This window comes from Mirounga leonina, unplaced genomic scaffold (genome assembly GCF_011800145.1).
Source record: "Mirounga leonina isolate KUSES-001 unplaced genomic scaffold, KU_Mleo_1.0 Mir_93, whole genome shotgun sequence".
Lineage (NCBI taxonomy): Eukaryota > Metazoa > Chordata > Mammalia > Carnivora > Phocidae > Mirounga > Mirounga leonina.
Genome location: NW_023270854.1, coordinates 12,500,033 through 12,521,612, shown reverse-complemented (window position 1 = coordinate 12,521,612; position 21,580 = coordinate 12,500,033).

The following is a 21,580-nucleotide window of genomic DNA, read 5'->3' as shown; positions in this document are numbered from 1 at the left end:
GTAACGCTGTTGAACCTGTCTTAGCATTGAGCTTCATGCTTCTTGGGGCAGGAGCTGTGACTGATTTGTTTTGTATCCCAACATCCCTAGAACAGTACTTAACATATAGTGGGCACTCAGTGTGTCTTTAGGATAAATGTAGTTGGTAATCCCAAGGGTGTGATTTGAAGTGGCAATGAGACCTCAGGGACCACTTCGGTGTAAGTTCAAGTCATTGATCTTGTAATCGATTTTTATCTTTTAGGGTCATTTTTTTTTCAGTCTGCTTATTTAACCATAGGTCTTTCCAGAGCTCTTCTCCTCTTACTCAAAATTCTATATATGATCCCGTCTGAACACATGGCTTCCATAATAGCTGATGACACCTAGCTATATGCTTACTTCATCCAAATTCACGACTGCCTCCTGAAAAGCCCACCGAAGTTTTACTCCACTAAAGTGGAGCTTTAGTGGAGTAAAACTAAACATGTCTCAGCTAAAACACATCACCATCTTCCACATGATCTTCTTGGGGGCCTGCTTCTAGTGAAGGACAAATATTGTCTAAAACTCTAAGCTCAAACCATCAAGATTATCTTTGTGTATTCCTTCTTTTTCACACTGTGACTGTTCACCAGTGTTACCACTAAAATGTCTCTTAATTTATCTCCTTTTCTTTCTTCCTATCAGCACTGCTCAAGTTTAGACTGTTCACGTCTGTAGTTTGTTTCTTATCTGTTCTGTCTGCCTCTTGTGATTTGCATTTCCCTCTCACTCTTAAGCCAAAAGTCATGAAGATTTCTATGTTTTCATCCATAGATGCCAGTTATCTTCCTGAAACACAGATTGAACAAGTCACTTTCTTATAAAGCACCAATGGCTCTTTAAGCACCTAAGGACAGAGTCTAAACTCCAGCATGACCCTCCAGGCCTTCCACAATTTTCCTTATCCTCCTTTCCACTTGGTCTTGCCTCTCCCTGCCAAAGACTCTGAGCTCAACATACCTTGGATTAATTGAAAACCCAGTCTACTATTTTGTGTTGTTCAACCTGTCCCCTCTGAGTGGCACGCTCTCTCCTTCTTTGCTTAATGCCCATTGAATTGTTCAAGCAGCTGACCACATTCATGTTCCCTGGGGAGAACTCCATTCACGTGGACTCACAAAATACACTGTGCCTCCTTTTATGAGAGCTATGCTCAAATTTCCTGCTGCCTTCTGTTTGTGTGTGTGTGCACGTGTGTGTGTGCATGCAGGTGTGCACGTGGCTTGCTAGATTATAAGCTCTTTAAGGGCAGGTATGGCATATGATAGGTATTCCTTCCTCATTTTAAATGAATAAATTCCTCTAAGGTCCCAAGAAAGGACAAAAATCAACCAGAGAGTGTAGTGCAGACAGAGACTCTGGACAGACAACAGGGGCCCTCGCCAGCCTTTGGCCCCACCTCCATGAGCGCCTCCTTGAGAGCATGCTATTTTTCACCAGTCACATGCCAAAGCCTCTAGAAGGGCAAGATCTCTAAGGTGGGCGAAAGAGCATTGTTGGATCTTCTGTCTCTGCAGGAGCAGGAAGAAGCTTTTTTCCACCCATTTTTCAATGAAGAGGAAGAGCAGTATTGTCATCTTCTTCACCACCATCGCTGCTCTATCATTTACAAAATGTTTTCACAGTGCCACTCACTATGACATCTCATTTCTCCTTTCAGTCCTGTAAGGTGGAAACTATTATGATTATTAATGTTATTTTCATTTCATAAGGCAAATTAGGGTCAGAGAAGTTGAGCAATTGCCTAAGATCATGTGTGCTCTTTCCATCATAACCCGCTGCCTTGGACGTCACGGATCTCACTTGTGCCTTGGCTCTGCTCAGAGTCCTCTTATCTCGTGCTCCAGCGCCTCACGTGTTTCACTCCTCTGGCATGCCTCCTGGCTGACACCATATGTCTCTGATGAGCTCGGGCTTTCCTGAAACACCACACCTCCTATAAATTTGGGCAAATCCACAATTACATGACTCTGTGTTCTTATATTTGGGTCATTTATGCTTTTATGATTTGGGTGATTTAATTTGACTACATATTATTTGTCCTAATAATAAACTTTTTGAGAGTTTATATAGGAATGATAATGATAGTGCAAACTCTTCTAATCATAAACTCTCCTAAGTATAAACTCTGTGAAACAAGAGACAGTTATCTTCTGCTCACTTTATAATTTCTCTCCAGCACATTCTGTACCCCTTCACTGACTGACAGTTTCTACTCATCAACAGGGAAAGGCAGCATATGTGTCTGTAATCATCTGGTTATCTTTTGACACTAATATTTCATTTCTGTCCCTACAGACGTCCTAGAATTTGTAAAACTCAGAACTAGGTTCATAAGCTTAATCTTCCCTTTAGATGCCAGTAGCACCTTGAAGAAAAGAAGGCCACAGTGAGTTTACCTAAAAGTGGTAAAGAGTTGGCTATCAGAACTTAATTGTGTCATGAAACATTCCTTTGATAGTCTCTTTTCGTCTCCTTGTTTCTTGCCCGTGGCATTGTGAACCAAAAGAAGACCATTGAACTTGAAACATGAAAGTTCTTTAGTGAAACCGAAGATGACTAATCTTTTGTAAATATTGAGCTGTTTTTTTTTTTTTTTAACAAAGCAAAATATTATACCTTGATATACTCAGTGCGTTGGGAGGGAAAGAAAAGGGAGAAGAATGAAAAGCATATGGAGGGAAGAGAAGACGGACAGAAATACTTTCTCGATATTTTAAAAACAGTCCATTTTTAAATGTAAAATTTCTCTCCAAGTGTGTCTCTTCAGACAAGACTTGTCAGTGCTGCTAAGAGTTTGAGTCTGAGGCAGGGTGGACTATCACAAGTTTTGCAAGTTGTAGTAGGGTGATAAGTTCTATGAATGAGGGCAGAGATGCTGTGGAAGGGTGAAATGGGGGCTTCTAAACCAGTCCTGGAAGGATAGGAAGGCTTCCTGGAGGAAGGACTGTTGTAGCTCAAACCAGAAGGAATGAGGAGGTAAAGGGACTGGGAGGGGAGGGGAAGAGGGTTCAGTAGAGGCACCAGCATGTTCCAAGGCCCACAGTTGAAAGACCATGGGCTCATCTGAGAGCTGCTGGGGTGACCACAGGATGCAGAGGGCAGAGGGCTATGAAAGGTGGGCTGGGAGGGAGGGGAGCAGGTACTGGCTCTGGGCAGCACCATGTGGAGTTTGCCCCTTTGTTCTAAGTTTGGGATGTAAGGGCAGAAAGGGCTTCAAGGAGGGGAGTGACATTTTCAAGTTTGTATTTTGAAGGATTGTGTTTGGTGTGTGGATGCTGAGCTAGATAGAGTGCTTTAAGACTGTCAATGGGCAGAACTGGGCAGTGGTCCAGCTGGGAAGCGACGATGGTCTGGACCACAATGTAGGTATAGGGTAGACAGAAGGGAATGAGGCTGACAAATTTAGGAGGCAGCCTTTGATTGAATGAATGTGGGGTCAGAGCTTTGTGGCAATGAATTTGAGGTCAAAAGATAAGGACAGTCATTTAAAGATGTGACATCAAATAGCTGGAGCAGGGAGGGTGGACATCAGAGAAGAAGGCTGAAGGGTAGGGGCTCCTATGTGAGGCCACTGGGAGCTTTGATGGTCATGATCCTTCACTTTTTGAAGTAAATATTCCCTTTGAGAATCAAAGTATCAAAACATGCACATACATAAGAACTTACATATACATGTTCAAGTTCACAGACCTCTCTAATCCCATCCATAGATCTGCTAGATTAAAAGTCATTGTCATGTATCTAACTGCATTCCGGGTGGAAGCCATCCACTATAACACCAAGAAAACTACACGAGCCACAGTCCACTAGATGGGTACAATTTCTGTGGAATGAGGGCTCCAGGGGTGACCATAGACAGTGATCTGTCCATTTAAACATCTGGGACAATAAGCAGGAACACACACCCGCACTCGTATCTATGAATCAGCGTCTTTTTTTTTTTTTTTTTAAGATTTTATCTATTTATTTGACAGAGAGATAGACGAGCACAAGCAGAGGGAGTGGCAGAGGGAGAGGGAGAAGCAGGCTCTGCACTGAGCAGGGAACCCGATGCGGGACTCGATCCCAGGACCCTGAGATCATGACCTGAGCCGAAGGCAGACGCTTAAGTGACTGAGCCACCCAGGTGCCCTGAATCAGCGTCTTTACAGAGAAGACGCTTTATGTGCAAGAGAAGCCAGTAAATGTTCTTTTGTTAATAGCATTTTTAGGTAATAATAGCACAGAAGTCATTGAACCCGCCCAGCCATCTCTTTGCAAAATGACCTTCTGGTTCTGTCAATAGCCAGCCAGTGAAAAACTACCTGTTCCTTGGGTCTCCTGGGGAACAGCATCTATAGATGAATCAAAATCCTGTGAGGTCGATAGAATTCTTTTTTCATTGTGAACCCCTTCTCCTCCTTGAATCCAAATTCTCCTGAGGACTGTATATGAGAGAAGTGAAGTTCTCTATGTTGGTGGGCAAAATGATTCAAGGTATATTTCTTGGAGAGTCTAGAGGTTTGAAGAGTCATTTAGAAGTTCCTCTCTCTCCAGGAGCATGAAGAACACTGACCCTTTTACTGCCTCCAGAGTCCCTACATAGGCCTTCCGCTCCTCAACGGGTAACACCGTGTCTCCTGCATCCCTTTTAGATGGGTCTTTACCCAGAGGGAAGATTGCAACCTGGAGGTGAGTGGACTTTTGAGAATACAGTCTGAGCATCCAGGATGCCTCTTGCTTATGTTATAAGTAACTAAGTTGTTTCATTTCTTCCCTTTACCTCCTGAGAATCTGAGAACCCAGTGGAACAAAGGGGCATTTCTTGTGCGCGCCATTGCCTTTTCTCATTGAGTAGGGTGAAGCCAAACACTGCCTAATGGTCTGATATGGTGGGCATTTGACAATTCTGTTTTGTGAAGACCCCAATCCAAGTTTTTATTCCTTTGTGTGTAGTAATTTTATAAAGTTCGCTATCAATTCACTGTAAAGTTTTTCACTATAAAGTTGGATTTGTGTCCTGTGGTAACTATATTTGGTGTCTGCTTTTATGTTACCTACACAAGTCAGGGGTCATTTAATGGAAATACAAAGGACCTAAATCCTGCCTTTTTTTTTTTTCTTTTTTATTGCTTTGAATCTTTTTCTTCCTTAATTAACCTCTTCTTCCTCTGGATATATTTGTAGTTTGGATATCATTCTTTTAAAGTAGAAGCTTTTCTATGTATGTATATGTGTGTATAATTTGATAGAAGGAGTTAGTACAAATGGCTGGATCTGACTTTAATTGAACCCAATTAATGCTAGATAATCATTTGTTGGGGGAATTCTTTATGGAAAAGGCAAAAATATGTGCCTTTATTTTTAGCAAAAAATATTTTTATAGCATAGTAATTTTAATCTGTAGGGGTAAAATGAAAGCCAAAAGTGGTTAGGGAATTCAAATGAAATGGATGAACTCAACCAGGAGGCCTAATATCAATACATAGATGAAATCTCCGGTTGAACACCAACACTCAGAATTATCTTTTACATGTTACTTCTCTGTACTAAACAATTTGAAAACACTAATCCATTCTAGTCTCTGCACCATGTTAAATGAATACCTAGTTATATTAGGGCTTAGATTCCTTTTTTGCAAGATGAGACGGTTGGGCTAGGTTAACATTTTCCAACTGCAGAATGGGACCTATTAGTGGGTTGTAAAAACAATCTAGTGAATTGCTTTCAGTGTTTAAAACATGAAAAAGGAGAAAACAGGAAAGGAAATATCAGAATGTGTCATTAACCCTAAGGGGAAGTATTTTTTGCAAAACTCTTGTTTCCTTTTTGAATATGTGGTCTGGATCACAGTGTAAAAAGTACTTCTTTGATGGGTTAAAAGTCTCTGAAGAGATGCTAAGTTGTCTCCACCTCTCACACTCTAGTACACCCTATCAGTCTCTGTCTCAGTTAGAATAGCTGGTATATAACTTGTTTCCCATGGGAATCCTGCCTACCTTTGCCTTGAGATGCTTGAAATCCTTACTCAACAAGAGTTACTCCATCCCTGGATGCCTCTATTCCAGACAGAACAACATTTCATCATCTTAAGAGTCAAGGAAAGAAACCTGTTTCCAGTTCCCAATACAAAATGCTTCGTCTCTGCCTTTTAAACACCGATAATATGTTCTATGTGTAATATATACGTACAAATTAATTTTTCAACATCTAATATATTCTGTAATTATAAAAGAACACTCAATTTATTGTATAAAATCCATGGCATTAAACATTTCATTAAGTTTTTCCACATCTCTTGGGTCACTACGCTGACCAGAGAAGCAGTGTATTTTACCTTGCGTACATCAGGTGGCTCACTCTCTACCCTTGGTATAAATACTTTAAATCACTTCACAGCGCAAGAAAAAATGACCTGTGCAACCAAATTCTGAGAAGACAAGAGAAGCAAACTCTTGGTGCCGAGTACACGGTGTGTCTGTGTATGGGCTCACATGGAGTGGAATTTCAGCCAACCTGAAGACCAAGTAAAAATGCAAACGCTACATCATCATACCTTCTTTGACATGATTTTTGTAACTGGTGATGACTTGTCTCAGAAAGCATAGGAGAAAATATTTAGTTGTAATCAAAGGAAAAGGGCAGTGAGAAGCACCATGGTTTGGGGGACTTTTGTAGGGAGGCATGAATATAAAACCGGCAATGTGGTCTCTTTTCCCCTATTCTCACTCACTGAGGGAGCTTTTTGATGTCATGGTTTCCAATACTGACGAGAGCCATTCCTGTCACCAATATCTCTTCCCAGGTCAAGGTGAGGACTTTCAGGATGCCTGAACTGAGGCTAGGTGAGAAAGTTGCTGGTAAATGGCTACCACACCTAAAAGGAAACTGTGCTATGTGGTACCAAATTTAGATCCTCTTTTTCTGGGTTGTGTCTCTATCTGGTAAATTAGAGGGAGAGATGATGGGCCATGAGTCAGGAAACCTGGGTGTTCATTGTGAATTGGATGTTTTCTAGCTGTGCAGACTTGAGGAAGTCATGTAACCCTTCTAGGCTCACTTTGGTGTCCACATTTGTAGAATTAATTTGGGGACCTGATACTTTCCTCCTCAAATCTCTTTGACTCTTCTTTGAGTTAAATCCATAATCACTAGAAGGGGGAAGGAAGATAATAGTATTGAATAATATTCCCATTTAGAGGCTTTATATGTATTATCACATTTCACACTCACAACGACCTTTTCAGGTGACTCCTATTTTATAATAGGAGATTTATTTTATAGTTAGGTTCAGAGAAGTCAAGTTACATGTGTAACAGAAGGCAAAGTTCACATTAGAACTCAAGCTTGTCAGGTTTAAAGGCTCTCCATTATCAAGACCCATGCTTGGCCATTTCAACTACTTGTTCCTTCAGTAGAGCAATCCTATTTTTCAGATTCTTTGGATCCAACTAGAATTAACTGATATAGCCAGAGGATGGTTTTTGATTGTAAGTTGGCTGTGTGGGTTACCAGGAAGTAGACTTCCCAAACAGTTGAGTGGGGAGGAAAAAAACAATGGGTCAGCATCTCGCAAACTCTGAGGGACAGATCTTGGTTTGTGCATCTATTGCTATTTTCTTGTGAACTTGAACCCCATCTGACTCATATTTTTCTCCCTCCCCCCAACTCCATTTCCAGAATATATAGGAATATACTGGTGTCTTAGAGGATTTTACTTCCATGTTGATGGGAAGAGAGTGGTAGCTTTTAAGCAAGTGGTAACATTTCCAGTCCCAATGAAATGTCAGCTATTTAGCTAGCCAAATTATTCAAACTTGATCTTTTTGTAGGAACTCTTAAGGCTGTTTTATTGGAACCACACCCCTGGGCTGGAAAAGTTGCTTCTGGGCTTCTGGATATTGGCAAGACATTGTATGAGTTAAATACTTCAGCAAAAAAAAAAAAAAAAAGATGACTTTTCTATTTGTATCTCACTCAAACTCAGCAATGACACGTTTTCCTTTTCAGGTGCTTTTTAAGGAAATGTACCACACTGGGTTCTTTCCCCTTTTAAAATGTACAGGACAAAGAAAGCATTTTCCTAAAACATTTGGACTTTCTAAGACTGAGATACTCCATCTACATGAACAACAGATGAAGGGAGCATTTCACTCTGATTTGAATGTCTTAGTGGAAGCCCCTTAAGGTGTCCATAACACAATGTAAGTACAGCCACCAGAAATACAGACCTGCAGCCTCCTGTATCCAAAACCCTGACCTAGCATCCCAACCAGGGCCAGGAGCAGGGGCAGGCAAGCAAGGTTCCCAAAGGAGCAAATTTTAAGGAGGCACTCACTCTTAGGTGCCAGCCCTGTGTCTGTATGACTCCAAGTGCACAGTGCTTCCTGCAATTTACAGATATTACATGATTTCATCCTCACACGAATCCTGTAAGAAAGCTGTTACTTAGCCATCACCAGAGAGAATGTAGACACCAGGAGAACTAAAGTAAGGGTCAAAAGGCTAGAAGGTGGCAAAGATAGAAATGCATTTCGTTCCAACATCTGTGTTCTTTTTGCTCACACAAAGCCCCTCTTAGAGCATTTTGATTTCACAAAATAGAAGTAACTATTTCCCTAATTTGAAATAAACTGCTACACAGTGGTGGTTTGATGTACATTTTTGTTGTTGTTTATCTTTGTGTTCCAGAACCCAGGTAAAGGAAAGCACTCAGTGAAGCAAATGCACAGTTCTGCTTTGATGTTTTTAAGGAGATGAGCTATGACCACACCACTGAGAACCTCTTCTTTTCTCCCTTGTCTTAGGGGCCAGAGGCCACCGGTGCATCTCAGATGGAAAAGGTATATCACACTTTCAGCCATGTCTAGAAGACAATCACGTGGTGATTTCAAGCACTCTCCTGTGAGATCACCCATAGATGCCCAACTCTAAACATAGGAGAATGTCTACCTTCACTTCAGGTTACTTATCAAATTGGCTCTTTCAAAAAGGGCTCAAAAAGTAAGATTTCCCATAGCTCTGTTCTGAGGGGCAGGGGATAAGTGAGCACAGCAAAGGGCAAACAGGGGAGGCACTCATCAAGGCAAACCTGACCCATAGCAGAATTGGGAATCCCCACCTCCATTCCCACCCATATGCATCCTCCCAGGGCCTTCCTCTGATGGGTCACATAAAGAATATTTTCAAGGATTTATAATCTATACAGTTACATTTTCAAAGAGATCATAAGTGCTTTAATTCAGCCAATGACTCTGGGTGACTGGAAGAAATAGTTCTTAGTAGGTCTCTGTCAACATGCCTTCACTATCTCTCTGCTTATTATAGAGGGAATGAGTAACTAGTGGAACAAAGATTCTCCCCAGTCAGAATTTAAAGTGGAAATGAATTTGAAGAGCTGAGTCAAACTCTGAGTTTAATGATATATTTAAACTCAAGAAAAATTAAATGTAAAAGCTCTTCTGTTCAATTTTATCCTGTTTCCGTGCATTGGTAGACTAGGTTCCAAATGTCTTACCCACAGTAGGTGCTCAATAAATACTTGTTTGTGGCAGGGGAGAAATAGGAGCACAGGAGGATGCTAAGGACGCTTTACATGTCGTGGGATGAGTATGTGTAGAGTCACCTCTTCCCGTCACCCCTCCTTCAAAACAAGAGACGACCTGCTGACCGGGGGCTCCTTCTAAACCGCAGCTCGCTTCGGGTTTTGCCACCAGAGACACGGCCTGGCCCGCTGTGCTGAGGGCACAAGTCAGGCAGAGAGTCTGGAGCAGAAATATTTATTGTCTCTTCTGGCAGCCAAGCACCTGAGTTCGCAGAGACCCAAAGAGGTCAAATTTTTTTTTCCTTGCTCCTTCCCATACAAAATGGAGAAAAATCCCTCGTATTTTCATCCCCTTAATGATTCTCCCTTACAGCGTTCAAAGACCCAGCCAGATGCACACAATTGCGCTTTCTTTTGAGGAGGAGGAGGTGGACCACAGAAGCAACACCAGGGGGCGCCATTCATGCAGAGTCCACGGATTATGGAACCGTTCTGTCCTATGATATAGGAAACTGCCAGGCCAGGTCAGAGCCGGGAGTCACTCTCCACTCTACACTTCCATCTCCACTAGAAGCCAGCAGGCAAGAGGCTGCTCAGTTCTTTGAAGTCCTCCAATAAGGCGGAGCTTGAGAGGGTGAGGGTGAAGTAGCTTTTTTTTTTTTTTTTTAAGATTTTATTTATCAGAGAGAGAGAGACAGAGGCAGGCAGAGGGAGAAGCAGCCTTCTTGCTCAGCAAGGAGCCCGATGTGGGACTCGATCCCAGGACCCTGGGATCATGACCTGAGCCAAAGGCAGACGCTTAACCGACTGAGCCACCCAGGCATCCCAAGTGAAGTAGCTTTTTAACAAACATTCAGAAAGTTCGACATTGTAGAAAGTTCTTCCTAGCCTTGAGCTAAAATCTACCTCTCCATAACCATGGCTCCTTTATCATTTTCCTGTTCTTAAAAGATGTACACAAAAGTTATATCCTCTTGCATGTGTATTTTAAGAAAGTTGAAATATCTGCTCCATATCAGCTACTTCTTTATCCCATGTCTACAGAGCATGTTAAATGTGCTCAGCCTTTCAATATTTGAAGAGAGCTGCAATGTTTTATTTCAGCTGTTCTCTGATAAAGATCTTAGGAAACTATGGTTACACCTTGGGTTAGTCAATAGGTCTTTAGGAAACTTATTAACTCTTTGTGGAGAAAATGATAGAAGGTACTGGAATCTCGAGGGGATACTGTGAACATCAAATTGGATACCATTTGTGAACATAACTTGGCAATAATTACCTACTATATGAATTTAATGGTTATTTTTGCATGCCTGGTGAGTAACCAATGGTATTAACCGCCTGCAAATGATGTTAAGATCCATTCATTAATCCACACAATCATTCATTCTTCATTCAACAAATACTTATGGGCTTCCTACAATGTTTCACAACTGAGAATGTAGGGATGAACAAAACAAAGTGACAACACAAATGGATAAGGCTGAATTATTTTTAAACACCTTTTTAAACCTGTCTTGCATTCTGTCACAGGGATTATAAAGGTAAATACACACACACACACACACACACACGTAAGTGTCTACACCCCATCCCTAACACTGTAATACTCAGATTCCTGCTTAAGAGCACATGAAAGATTTTGTTTTTCAAACTCACCTTTCCTCTTTGAGATAATATCTTTTATTTTCATGTGGAACAAAGTTAAGAAACAGATAAGAGAAAGGTGCAATGAATAACAGAAAGTTCATAAAAATGTAAACAGCTTAACATTCATGGCAAGAAGTTGATTTCCTTTCTCACCATCTGGTCTCTTGGAGTAGCATTCAATAGCCTTTGAAAACAATTCTTTGTTTCCCTTTGTAGGTGTTTCACTTGAATGAATTAACAAGAACTGCAAATTCCTTAAACACAAAGGTATGTATATAGTTCCTACTTCTGTATTCATTTCTTTTATGGCAGTTTATCAGAGCGACTTCATAATGGAACCCAAAAGCTACCCAGACAGTAGAAGTGCCTGGACCATAGTCAGGGCTCAAAATATATAATTATATTATTTTTTGGAAAGGTAACTAAAGATGGCTTATCTTTATAAACTTTATTGTTGTTTTTTTTAGATTTTATTTATTTATTTGAGAGAGAGAGAGATAGCAAGAGAGAGCACAAGCAGGGGGAGCAGCAGAGGGAGAGGGAGAATCAAGGTCCTGGCTGAACAAGGAGCCCAACATGGGGTTCGATCCCAGGACCCTGAGATCATGACCTTTTGTCGAAGGCAGATGCTTAACCAACTGAACCGCCCAGGAGCCCCTATAAGCTTTATTGTTAAATTCTTTTCCATATTAGTAATTTCTAAAAAAAAAACAGTGTAATGTATTCCTTCATTTATGTAAGGAGGTCTATAGCATTTTAGAAGATGTGACCTTCCCACTATTATCTATGGTGGGCTACTAAGACCAAACTTCATTGCCCAGAATTCTTATTTATTACAAAATATAGCAAACACATTTTCCCCGATGCCACCTCTACGAAAATTAATACGTCCATGGGAATGTGTGCCCGGGGCCATCTTGTGGAGGAGACGGGGCAAGCTCCGCCCAGGGGCATGGAATATGCTGCTGTCCTTCATGCCGTGAGGTGATGGTGACATGTCGTGGTGCCTGCTCTCTGAGCATGGTCTCACTGTCAGACAGGCACAGTCCGTGAAAGGCAAAACTTTCAATATGTCCACATGGCGGAACAAATAGTCTTTGTTTCCATTTTTTTCCTGAAATCTCATGTCCTAATGCAAACCAAAGACCCCCTCGTCTAACCTCAGCTGATAGTTAAGTGGGTGATACCAAGGTCCCTGTTTTCAAGTATTTTCTTTTTTCTTTTTTTTTTTTTTTAAAGATTTTATTTATTTATTTGACAGAGAGAGACACAGAGAGAGAGGGAACAAAGTGGGGGCAGCAGGAGAGGGAGAAGCAGGCTCCCCACAGAGGATCAGGGTTCGATCTCAGGACCCTAAGATCATGACCTGAGCAGAAATCAGAACTCTGATGCTTAATGGACTGAGCCACCCAGGCGCCCCCTCATGCCTTTTTAACTAGCAAAATATTTAAGAATTATGAAGAAAAACCTTTTAAATCTTTTTTTTTTTTTTAAGATTTTATTTATTTGACAGAGAGAGACACAGCGAGAGAGGGAACACAAGCAGGGGGAGTGGGAGAGGGAGAAGCAGGCTTCCCGCGGAGCAGGGAGCCTGATGTGGGGCTCGATCCCAGGACCCTGAGATCATGACCTGAGCCGAAGGCAGACGCTTAATGACTGAGCCACTCAGGCGCCCCTGTTTTCAAGTATTTTCTAACCTCATCCTAGTGTGAACAAGAAACAGGGATCCATTCACACATTCAAACACTTCTCTTGGAAATCAGTATGTCCAGTCAAGTCCCCATGGCAAGTGGGATGTTTGCAGAAGTTCCTCCTAGGGAGTTAAAGTAAAACATGTTTCCATAAGTAAGGTAGAAGCCTTTCCTTCCTTCCTTTATTTAATTTATTCTAGTACTGTTCGTGTTTTCAAAACTGTAGGAAAATAAAAAGATGTAGTATATATTGAGATAGATATTGCTATGTAGAGAACATACAATATATTTTATATATGCATTTATCTCATATAGAAGAGTTTAGGATTCTAATTTTCAGATGTTAATTTGTGACATGTTCAATCATGTTTCAGATGAGTCCAGTTGAAGCATAAAAATAATACATTTTACATAGTTTACGATTAAAAACAACACTGACAAAATTTTGATATCAGTAATAAAAAAGGAATTGATATCTTGGAACCCAAGATATCTGACACTAATTACCTTTTTTTTTTATAAAGATTATTTATTTATTTATTAGAGAGTGAGCAGGAGAGAAACAGCATGAGAGGGGCGAGGGTCAGAGGGAGAAGCAGGCTCCCCGCTGAGCCGGGAGCCCGATGTGGGACTCGATCCCGGGACTCCAGGATCATGACCTGAGCCGAAGGCAGTCGCTTAACCAACTGAGCACCCAGGCGCCCTCTGACACTAATTACTGAGGACACTAATTCTCTTGTCAGATTATCCTAATTATGCAGTGCACCCTCAGAGGCTGAGAAGAAAGAGAAATGTCTTTGTCATTGAAATAACATCCTATAGTAATTTGTTAATTTTCCTTCACTATATGCCTCAAATACGACAAATGTATATATTTTTATTAGTTGGGCCTAGTCCTGCATACTTGTATTTTACATATTTCTGCCTTTATTTATATAAGATTTTTACCATGTATGGCCTAAATGTATTAAAATCATAATTTATTTGCTACGTCTCTTCTTTTTCTATGCTCACTTTATAGGAATATTTAGAACGTATTGAAAAATTATATAAACTGAAACCTGAAAATTTGGATTTGAAAGATAATTTAGAATAAGCCAGGATGCAGATTAACTCATGGATTGGAAATAAGACAAAAGGTAAGGGATCTAAGACTTCTTTTCCTCAATCTTCTTCTTCTTTTAGGAATAATTTACATTGAGTGAAATGCTCCGATTTTAAAAAGTATACTTGGACAGTTTTGACAAATGCATATCAAGACACAGAACATGTCCATCATCCTGAAAAGTTCCTTTGTGCCACCAAGCAACCATTGATTTGATTCTATCATCAGAGGTTAGTTTTGTCTATTCTAAATTTCTAAATAAATGCAGTATAGTATGCACTTTTTTGTTAACTGCTTTTCTCATTCAGCGTATTATTTTTGAGATCCATTCAGGTTTTTAGATGTATCAATGGCTTGTGCCTTTTTGTTGCTGAGTAGAATTCCGTGTATGAATCTACCACAGTGTGTTTATCCATTCTCCTGTCAATAGACATTTGAGTTGTTTTCAGTTTGGGGTTATGATGAATAATGTTGCTGTGAACATTTTTGTAAAAGGCATTTTGTGTACATATCTTTTAATTTCTCTCATGTACTTCGTAGTAGAATTGCTAGGTCCTAGTCTAGAGACGTAGAATTGCTAGGTCCTAGTCTAGAGACGTGTTTAACTTTTGAACAACTGGCAAATAGTTTCCCGAAGTGGCTGAACCATTTTACACTCTCACCAGTTCCGTATGAAAGTTCCAGTTGCTGCAAATCCTCTCCAATTTTTTAGTGTTGTAAATATGTTTCATTTAACCATTTCAGTGGGTTTGTAGTAATGTCTCATCGTGGCCTTAATTCACATTTCTCTGATAACTAATGACATCAACTATCATTTTTCATGTCTCTTGGACCTTAATATATCTTTCTTTATAAAGATTTTTCAGTTGGATTGTTTTGATCTTTGAGTTGTGGGAACTCTTTACATATTCTCAAGACAAATAATTTTGTCAGATGCATATATTGCTAATATTTTCTCCCAGTCTGTGTCTTGTGTATTTATTTTCTTAACTGTGTTTTTGATGAGCAGAAGTTTTAATTTTAATGAAGTCCAATTTATCAATATTTTTCTTTTATGGTTTATGCTTTCTGTATACTCTCTAAGAAAGCTTTGCTTATCCCAGGGTCACAAAGATATTCTCTTTTGTTTTCTTTTCCATTTATTATTTTAGTGTTTACATTCAGGTTTATGATCCACTTCAAATTGACTTTTATGTAGGAAGTGAAATAAAAGTGAAGGCTCTTTCTTTTTTCCATGTGAATAACTGGTTGTTTCAAAATCATTTGTTGACAATCTAAAGACATTTTTAATTTCGTAAAATGAAAAACCACGACAGTTTCTTATTAATTTTATTATTGAGAAGTAAGGAGGCATAAAAAGCATAAAATCTTTCTTCTGCCATTTTCCCAGTGATTTCTTTTGCTTGATTTGAGCAGAAACTTGTTGTCAGGTGACAGTGGTGATCTGCAAAACTACCTACTCTGACATTCATGTTTTCAGCATATGGTGGTAGGAGGAGAAAGGTCACAGGAAAGCCAAGGCTGAATGGTTAATGTGTTAGGATCTCTAAACCGCCTCTTAACTGGGTAACTTAATCGTCAAATACATTAAATCGTTTTTTTAACTTCAACAGGATTCCTAACTTTTAAAATCCCCCTTTCCTGTTAGATGGTGCTGATGATGAATACCTTAATGACACTTCATCTACACCAGACTGTTCTGAGTCTTTCACATTTATTACATCTACTGTCTCATCTAATGCCAGTGGGAATAATTCCTATCCCATGGCTCATCAGGTGTGTTTCTCTCCCCAAAGGTGAAATGCAGACCCTTATCACCCAACAGCCTCATGGCACCCCATCATCAGGTGCTGGTTAACACTATTGCTGTGCCTTCCAGAAAGACCACACCGAAGCAGTGGCTTTTGGGTTGGATGAAGTAGTCTCCTGTCTTAATTTATTTTTCTTTTCAAGGCAATCCTCAACAGTTTTGCCCTTAAAATACGTTACATTATTTCTGGCTTTAGGCAGGTAATGAATTTCTAAGCGACTGTCCTAAGTACATACTCAACTAAGTGCAGAGTTGGATTTACAAAATGTTGGTTTTGCTATTAAACCTTTCTTTTAAATTCTCCATAGTATTTTTACCCTTTCTGAAAATAGAGATACTACTTTTGGCATTCCAGTTGTAAAATGAAGAAGTGGTATAAAATATAGACCTTGGAATTGTTTAAAGTGGGTTTGGGCTTTGGGCTAAGCTTAAATCATTATTAAAGAATTCACTAACTGCAAACTGGAAATGAGGCAGTTGATGGAGAACAAGGAATCAACACTTTCAGAACTAATCGTCAGGTCATTTGTAAAATGGGTGTGATCTTAAGCAAAGCCAAACCAGAGAACAAGATTCACAATCACAATAAAAGTTTCCAGGTGTGCTGTCTTGCTCCCACCTCCAGTTTTCTTTTCTTCAGCTTTTCTTAGTGCCCCGAAGGTGTCCAAGATATCAGGCTGCACCCAAAATCAGACATGTCATTTAATAAAAAAGAATGAATTTGTATATGATAATTCAGTCCCTAAACTATCAAATGTGTTTATTCTCTCAAATGCTTGAAATTGTTGGTCAACTTAAAATCTGTTATAGTCAACTATAAAAATAAAGAGGGTTTATAGTTCTGAATAAAATGTTTTTATGCAAAAGGAATAGTGAATGACTTTAAGGAAAAAAAATAACCCTCTAGCCCAACACATCAGTCACATCTGGAGGTATCTAGTATTCTCTTTCTAAAGAATATTACCATCACATATTGGGGTCATAACACATAGTGAAATTATGTTCTTTTTTATTGCTGATGTTTTTTAAAAATGCAGATTCCAGGGCCGCGTTCCTGAAGATTTGCAAAAAGTGCTTGAGTATTTGCATTTTTTAAATAGCCCCCGTAGGTCCTTCCAAGGATCAGCCCAGTTGGGGGACCCCAGTATAAGGAAAATGCAGTGGAGATTTTAGCAGGATTCATAGAGAGATACTTGAGGGGTAAGCATACCCAAAAAGGAGCACATCTGCTAGAGGAAACAGTTAATCAATTGGAATCTTTAATTTCTAGTGAAATCTGGTCCCTTTGGTTTACATACACAATGCAAGTATCTTTATGTTATGTTCACTAGCATGTCAAACAGAAAAACAAAATATGGTTGGGGTCACAACTAGATTTCCTTAAAGTGGTCTCATTATATGGAACTCACTTAGCTACTTAGCTCACTTACATTCTTAGCTGTTTTGTGACTACTTTGTACCATGCACCTCAATGCTGCAGATTAGTCCAGATGAGTCACATTTTACTTGATCTGGAAAGATTTCTAAATTATGTTCTTGAAAGGATCTATCTGACTTTTAAAAAGTTTTCCTGATAAGATCTTTTGGTGCACATTTCCCAGTTCTTTGAAGTGAATTAACTGCTTCTGGGCATCAACCACATCCAGTTGAGTGAAAAGAACATATTGAGAGACAGACATTTTGTCCTTCAGCGGCTGCTTTGTTGAGGTGACTCTTCCTTTCAAATCATCACGATAGTGATCAGATATTTCTGTGGAAAGAGACATAGATTTCATTTTGGTCACTGCAATGTAGGCAACGTTGGAGGATGAATATAAATGTGAATTTCCCATGCCTTAAATGGAACAATAAGAAGAAATTGGCTATGTTGTTTCCCTGGTTTTACTTTTACAGCCCCAGAGCAAAGCCCAGCGGATAATGCAACCACAAGGGCACTTGAGAATGGTCTCCGTACAGGAGCCCCAGGCGCAGGTCCTCACAGTGCCCGCCGCCGAGGGCCACCTGAGTGTGGTCATCCTGCTACCCAGCGGGGATGTCGTCCTGGGACAGGGAAACCACTGGCCTTTGCAGACAGAGCCACAAGAAAAGGCTCTGCTTGAGGATTCCATGCAGAAGGCTTGGAGCTTTAAAATAAGCACTTACGTGACTACTTAATGCAGTGTTATGTCCACTTGAAAAAAAGAATCAGAAGCCCCAAATGAAGGACATGTCCTTGTGCTAGGATGTGTTGCTTCTATTTGTATAAATTTTAGGCTTGGGGCACCTGGGTGGCTCGGTCATTGGGCGTCTGCCTTCGGCTCCGGTCATGATTCCAGGTCCTGGGATCGAGCCCCGCATCGGGCTCTCTGCTCCGCAGGAGGCCTGCTTCTCCCTCTCCCACTCCCCCTGCTTGTGTTCCCTCTCTCGCTGTGTCTCTCTGTATCAAATAAATAAATAAAATCTTTAAAAAAAAAATTTTAGGCTTTCAAAGCCGTCACCACATTTCCTCTTTCAGTCCTCATGGCTGGTTGTTGATTTACATATACTTTTTTCAAAAAATATTACACATTGACATCTCTTTTGGACCTGCTGCCAACCAACTAAATTAATTTCCACCAACACCCAAGGCCCAAACATACAAACTCAATGCTCAGGCTTTTCCCTGTGCTTCCTTCTCTGGTACTTTCCCCTGAGCCCCATGTGGATGTTTTGCTCCACACTGTGACGGTGTCTTCTTGCTCCCAGCATCGAAAGGATCTAGTCCCTGCAGCTTTCTTTAAACTCCTTTCTTTCCTCCTTCGCTTCTGCATTTTATGCATCTCTCAAGTTCACGTCCCTCCCACCTGTTTCTCTCTGGCTAGACTTCTCATCCTCCCCTTTACTCTTTCTTCATCCCTGGTGGCAAGGATCATTACTGGTCCTGTGAGGTGACCATGCTGGGAGTGGCAGCCCATCAGGGGCAAGAAACCTGGGGACCAAGCCATGATTTGCTCAGTATTTCATAGCTACTCATGTCGGTGATGCCACGAGAGCCCAGTTCCCTGGCTTCTCAGCCCGCTCCGGCTTGGTGTTTAAGTTATTCAGATGCTGTATGAACATGGCTGAAAATCAAAATCTCAGTTCTTATGTATAATTATATTTCCACATAAGCAAATGTAGAAATATGATTGCTATAGTCTGTGAAGAAAAATAAGACAGACATGAAAAAGACAGGGTTAGTGAGCATCTATTCTACATTGGACAAGGGAAAACCTTTCTGATAAGTGAGGTTTGAGTTATTGCTAATTAAAAATTATTAATGCCAGATAGTATTATTATTTTAGAGTTCCTTTCCCATGGTTCGACAATGCATGAATGCTGAATGTAGGTGGCAACATTGAAATCTGACCATGGTTTTTGCCACAAACTCACTACAGGGCTGTGGGACAGTGCGTTAATCTCTCCAAACCTCACTTTATCCACCCCATGAAGACGTTACAGTAAATGATCCCTATGGTTCCTTTTAGCTCTTAAATTTGATAATTTCATGAAAGTTCAGTGAAATGGCATCCATCTAATATAAACTACATGATTACACTGTCAATACTTTGTGGTGTACTTCAATATCCTTGACATGAATCATAAAATTGGAACATTTTAGAATGATGTTAAGATCTCTGAGAAGTAAGCAGATTCTGAAGTACAGTCACAGTTGGATGAAATGATCTTAAAGAGGGAATGGGGTGCAGTTAGTAGGTCTTTATGGTCAACCACTTTTCTCCTGTTATGATACGTCATGTTAATTCATCTCTGTGCATGAGGACAGTCATCCCTGTTTTGTAAATGAGTATGAGTTGAAGGCAGTATATGATGGATGTCAATTCCATGCAAAAAAGTTTTTTTTCTGCTCGAGATTGTATTGGTTGGTGTGTGGTCTGCCTAACCCCAGATAGATTCCATCCCCAACACAGTCTAAAGGAGCCATGGGACACTTAAACCTCCTCCCAGCAAGGACCCCTGGAATGAGGAGAAGCAAGAGAAGGTGCCCTGTGAAGAGGAAAGGAGGAAAGGGGCTCTGCGTTAGGGAGCATGTTTGTTGTCTTACAATATTTCGTGGCCCTGGGGAAGAAGGAATGGGTAATGTGTGGCTCCCCGAGTGAGAACTAAAACGAATAGGTGGGAATTACAGGGAAGGAGGTTTATGGTCAAAATGGCAAGGGCCTTTCTTGCAAGCCGAGCTGGGCAACCCTGGAGCCCAGCTGTTTTTATAGAGGTGAACCATTGACACAAGGGCTTCTCAAGTGGGTGCTGGTTGGTGGCGCCAATGCTGTGAGAGACGCTTCTCGAAGGTCTCTTTCAAATTTAAGATTATTTCATTCTAATCATTTACAAATGTTGCTTGGATATAAATTCAGTGTCTTCAGATGCCTGACTAGTGAGAATGTTGGTTTGAGTTGAGGTAGAAAAGAAATTGGTCAGTTTAGAATTATAATTTATGTCATCAAAATCAGAGGATCTCAGTTTCCAAAGGTGTATTTTTTAAAAAAGATTTTATTTACTTATTTGAGAGAGAGAGAGAGAGCACAAGCAGGAGGAGTGGCAGGCAGAGGGAGAAGCAGGCTCCCCGCTGAGCAGGGAGCCCGATGGGGGGCTTGATCCTAGGACCCTGGGTTCATGGCCTGAGCCGAAGGCAGACGCTTAACCGACTGAGCCACCCAGGCGCCCCTCAAAGGTGTCTTTTTAATGTGGATGAGAGAAGAGTGTAGGCACTTACGTAAAGTGTGCAATTATAATACATGTTGTGCTATTTATAGAGGGTCATAAAAGGAAGAAAGTAGCAATTCCCTGTGATGATTTATTTTTTCCCACATGACTCTGGGATGGTGTGTCAAGGCAGAGATTCCAGGGCTCACATGCTTCAGTTGCAGTTCCCGCACACAGCTGCGTTTTCCCCACTTCTTCTTTTTTTTTTTTTTTTTAATATTTTATTTGACAGAAACACAGTGAGAGAGGGAACACAAGTGGGGGAGAGGGAGAAGCAGGCTTCCCGCTGAGCAGGGAGCCTCATGTGGGGCTTGATCCCAGGACCCTGGGATCATGACCTGGGCCGAAGGCAGACGGTTAATGACTGAGCCACCTGGGCGCCCCTCCCCACTTATTCTTATAGAACCTGCTTTCCAAAATGACAAGGGAAAGTAGCCTGACCTATTCAGAACCTCACATCCAGCCTTTCGAATGCTTCACATTTGCGTATAATTTTTTTAACTAAAATTTTTCATATTTTAACCATGAGAGACAATGGACTCTGAAAAACAAACTGAGGGTTCTAGAGGGGAGGAGGGGTGGGAGGATTGGTTAGCCTGGTGATGGGTATTGAGGAAGGCACGTTCTGCATGGAGCACTGGGTGTTATGCACAAACAATGAATCATGGAACACTACATCTAAAACTAATGATGTAATGTACGGGGATTAACATAAAAATAAAAAAATAAAAAAAATTTTTTTCATATTTTGCTTCCTGCTTTTTTTCCCATGGGTTGCCAAGGAGAAACTGAAGGACTGGATAGGTTCGGCCAACATGACTGACACAGCTGTGGTTCTGCACCTGCCCCCGCTCGGACTTGACCAGTTTCATGAAGATGTAACTTTCATATTGGCGGCTTTGGGAATGCCAATGTCTTGGACCCCTCGAGGGCTAACTTGTCTGACATAACTGCAGGAAGAGGCTTTGTGGTCTCCAGGATAATCCATAAGGCCATGCTAGAGGTTTCTGAGGGTGGTGAGTTAGCACTTACCAACCAAATGAGCAAAGTGG